Genomic DNA, 5,054 nt, shown 5'->3' with positions numbered 1-5,054 from the left:
GGCTGTTAACTGAACCCGATCGAGCGATTCCTTCGCTACTACAGCTAACTGAAGCCGATCGATTGGATGAACAGTGAGCGTTGCGGGGGGGGGGAGGGTTGGATGAACAGTGAGCGGTGGCGTTGCCTTTGGATGAACAGCACCCCGTGGTGTGGAGAGCGGGATGAACAGTAGACGTTGGAGGGGTGGCCGTGGAGGGGTGGTTGAACATGACCCCGTGGTGTGGAGGGCTGTATGAACAGTGGACGGTGGAGGGGTGCCCGTGGAGGGGTGGTTGAACAGTAGACGGTGGAGTAGCACGCGGTGGAGGCTGGATGAACAGGAGCCCGTGGAGGCTGGAGGAGGTCGACGGTAGCCCGTGGAGGCTGGAGGAGGTCGACGGTGGAGATGAACAGCATCCCGTGGAGTCCCGTTTTGCGGTACGCCACACCCCTCCCGATGAACAGGACCCCCGTTTCGATCGTAGCGCTCCAACACAAGTCCGTTTCGTCTGTTTTGTGGTACCCCACACCCCTCCCGATCAACAGGACCCCCGTTTCGACCGTAGGAGGTCCGTTTCGTCCGTTTTGCGGTACGCCACACCCCTCCCAATCAACAGGACCCCCGTTTCGACCGTAGGAGGTCCGTTTCCTCCGTTCTACGGTACTCCACACCCCTCCCTATCAACAGGACCCCGTTCTGAACGTACGAGGTCCGTTTCCTCCATTCTGCGGTACGCCAAGCCTCGTTTCCATCGCCTGTTCCGTCCAAGCCGGTTGGCTCCCACGCGTTCCGTTGCCTCCAGATGAACATGATGCTTTCCGTTGCCTCCCCATGAATACGACGCATTCTGTTGCCTCCCCATGAACACGATGACGACTCTGTTTCTCCGTTCCGACCCAGCCATGTACACGAGCTCTGGCCGTACGTATGCGCGAGTAGGCGTTCGAGACCCCGCCCGTATGTACGTGCGTGGCCATATTTTCTTTCTTGCACCCTGGCCGTTGTACATACGTGTACATGCTACGTGTGCGCCTCTACTACAACACGTACGCGCCTCTACTATGACACGTGCATGCCTCTATGTCGACCAGTATATATGTACGTACATGTTCGCGACCAGAATGACAACACTATGTACGCTTTGACCAGGTGGGTCCCGACTGTCAGGCACTTCCTTGCGTGTGAAGATATAGCTAGTGTGTCCCAGCAGTCAGGGGGGCGAATCTTTCTTTTGGCCCAGACGAACTTCCTTGTTAAACTCATGCATTAAGTACGTAGTTCTCTCATTTTCCTCTCCACCTTGGTCGCGGTGCACAATATTGAGCACTCCTATATGACTAGCCGCTCTATCTACATGCAGGACATTGCAAAGCATCCGGGCCCACGTGGCATCCACCAAATCACAGCGAGGTGCTACAGTCGAGACTCACCTGTCACCCCAGTGTGGCCGTCATGACCCGTCATATCACAAAACCCACACCTTTACCAGCAGTGGTAAGGTGGCCCCCAAGTTGGACTGGACGAAGCAACCATCATTTCATTGGAACGCTCGTTCAAGCCCTTTCTTCCCTTTCTTGAAGAAAACCTCACTCCAGGCTACTCACTTCTGCCATTTTTCTTCTATACCGACGAAGGAAAGGTTGGCGAATCAGTTATGCTGCTATATTTTCATTCCAATAATCTTCTTTTTGCGAAGCACCGACCGATTCTCACACGCTATTATTTTCCCGTTTTCATTACGATTGTGGTTTCCTTTCGATTGCTTTTTGTTTGTCAGTTCATTGATGGATCCTGGAGCACTAGGCAAAGAGTTGCCGGCGGACAACACACTGGAGACAGCGATCTCCAGGAAGCAAGCACCGACCAACGAGTGGACCATGTTGGCGGGCCAACCCATGGAGACAAAGAACTCCAAGAAACAAGCACTGGCCAAAGAGTTGAGGACATTGGCGGACGAACTCCTCAAAGAAAGTTGGAAGAACAGCAAGGGCCCCACCATGCCTACCCCAGGAACTCTGATTGACACCTATGTGAGGCTCAAGACCGAGTTTGAGGAGATAGTCGCCGTTGAGAAGCAGTATTCCCCTAGCAAGGTCATGGCCCCCATCGAGGACGAGGAGATGGCCCCCGGAGGGATGAGATCCCCCGGTGAGCTGCACAAGGTAAAAAACAATGGCTTATTACCATAGTTGTGGTTTTTGATTATTTGCAATGTGCTTGCTAATATGTTATGGTTGTGCAGGCGCCGGTGGTTGTCCTTGATGATTCCGATGTCGTGGCCCGTCCTGTTGGCATCGCCCCGGAGATCGATTCCGATGCCGCTGTCCATCCTATGGACATCGCCCCAGAGATCGATTCTGATGTCGGGGTCAGTCCTGTGGACATCACCACAGAAATCCATTCCCATGTTGTTGTCCGTGTTGTGGTCATTGCCCGAGAGATCGATGACAAGAAATAGTTGGTCGCGCTAATCCTTCAGGGTAGTTTGCATTGCCGTGTGTTTAATTACCAGAACGATGCGTGTTATCAAACCATCTTAGGGCTAGTGCACTGTCTTGTGTGGGCGGATCTTGCTACTTTTGTTTGATAGTGAATCATGCGAACCCTCTCCGAGTTATGGAAAAGGATGTATCCCCACCAGCTTTTGATGTAATATATGGCATGCTTACATGTCAGTTTGGATTGTTTATCATGTCAGCAGGGCTTGTTTGATGATTCTTGGTGTTAGTAGGCTAGCTACTGTGCAAGCTATAGTACTTGCAAAACACTCACCGAAGAGAAAAGTTGGGGCTGATGAGCTCGTGGTACGCTTATACTTCTCCCTCGTCGATCGACCAATAGCCCTAGCTCCTAAAATTGTAGGCTTAGCAATCGATTAGACAATAGTCGACATACATTGAGGTCTCATTTGGTTCATAGCGTAGGAAAATCATAGCAAAAGTATAGAGAACGTGCAACACAAAATCATAGCATTGAAGAGACGTACTCCCTCCGTTCCAAAATAGATGACCTAGGCGGGCTAGTTTGGCCTAGTGGGTTTCAGTGATATGACGTGGTACAGTGCCGTTTAGTCTTCGCGTGTGGTAGCAGTATTGCAGGTACAGTAAGTTTTCTTGAAGAAGCGGAATTCAACAAAATCATGATGGTTCCTTCGTCCGAACAACTTACAGTGGGAAAGGTTGGGCGTGCGATACGACCGGGGTAGACCAGGATAATTTTGTGCATGGCAGGTGGACTAGGATGGTCGACGTCCCACATGTCGGTGAATGAAAGTATTCTTTCCGATATAGAGGACGAGCAACGAGTATTCATTGTTTATTTTTGATGAAAGCTATTATCTCCACTGTTACTCCTTGACTTTGTCAAAGCCTCTCTCTCCTCCACATAAGCGGGGACTACTTGCTATGCATGCAGCGGGAAGCTGGCGTCTTGAGGGGCGTGGGTGGTGAGAGCGGGCTCCGGAAGCGGTCCGGAATCCAGCATGGCCCACCTCACATTATCACCATATATTTCTTGGAGTCCGTGCACGGCGGGTGGGCAATCTCTTCTCCCTCCCTCGTTTCTCTCTTCTCAGCCGACGCCCGCCGAGCGATTAGATTTCGGCTATCGACGATTTATTCAATTACGGTCACACATGTTAGTAAAATTGCAAGACAACGCGTGTCCCCTCTGGTGAGCGGTGTGCAAGCTGGACTGTAAGGGTTGCGACGCGTACGAGTCGTAAGTGTGTCCCCTTTTCCTTTAGAACTTGCGAAGCGTAACATTTTCGCGCAATCGATCGATAGAAATCCAGAACAAAATGACAAGGGCGATGCTTTCCAGCTTGTTAGGCGGGCTAGTTTGAGTGATATGACGTGCTACAATGGCGTCCACTTGCTCCATTTTTATGTAATCAAGAGTTTACACTCTTACGCGGGAGGAGTGAGAAATACCATGGATCTGATTTTGATCGAGGGATAACTGTTCCCTGCCAAATAACGGAGGAATGTTAGCGATTATAGCATGATAGTTAGGGCATCTCCAGTGCTGGCCCACAAATTTACACCGGCATCTGTCCGAGGACACTGATGGATGCCATCCGATGCTGCTCGCATACCTTTCGACAACTGTATGAACTAGCCAGACGAAATTCATGCAAACAAAGCAAATTTCAAATTAATCGGATGAAATTAACTGGATGAAATTCGTTACATTTCGAAAACTTTTCCTACAAACTGGACGAAATTCATTACATATTTCGCACAAACCATACTAAACCTACTGTAAACTTAATCTAAACGATCGCCGGCGCCCGACCACCATGTCCGGCCATGAACCCGAGAAAGCCGGCCGTTGCCTTTGCCTCCTCCTCATCTACCTCAATAACGTCCTCCTCCAGAGCACAAGGTTATGAAGATTTCCGCCTCCACGTCACCGTCAAGCAGCTAATCATCCGCCGATGTTTACCCCACCAAGCTTGGTATCGACAGAGTGGAGTCGCGATGGCCTTCCCGGGACCAGAGCGGTGGCGACCTACCGTGTACTACTCTTCCTCGCTGCCGGCTGCACCCGTGCACGCGCGTCGGCTTCGTGGTCGTGGCGGCGGAGGGCGGCCGGGGGAGGGTGCCGGCGATCTCCTTTGTTTTCTCCTGCGATAGTACGTCGAAGAGAGCTTTGGAGCGCGCCCAGAGCGGAGCCGCCTATGTCCCTCGTTTGCTCCTGCGACAGTACATCCAAGAGAGCTTTGGAGCGCTAGGAGGCCATGGTTGAAGTGGTGCCGACAGAAGGAAGGGACCGGAGGAGAATAAGTGTGGGTCTTTGGCTATGGCTGGGAGTTGTGGCTCAAGTTAATATAGCGCGCGAATGGCAATGAGCCGCGGCAGACGGATGGACAACTGGCGTCGGAGTAGGTTCGTCGTGCGTGAATGCGGATGCTGCTTCAGTGACTTAACTGCAGATGCGTTTAGGTTACTGACATGTGCGCCCAACGGGCATCTGGCCCGCATGTCAGTGACACACCAATTGCACCTGCAGTTAAGTCCGGTGAATGCGGCATGACATTCTGGAGAGACAGTGACCGTTTCAGGCGGGAA

This window comes from Triticum aestivum, chromosome 4B (genome assembly GCF_018294505.1).
Source record: "Triticum aestivum cultivar Chinese Spring chromosome 4B, IWGSC CS RefSeq v2.1, whole genome shotgun sequence".
NCBI classification, from domain to species: Eukaryota; Viridiplantae; Streptophyta; class Magnoliopsida; order Poales; family Poaceae; genus Triticum; species Triticum aestivum.
Note: the sequence above shows the minus strand (reverse complement) of the source record.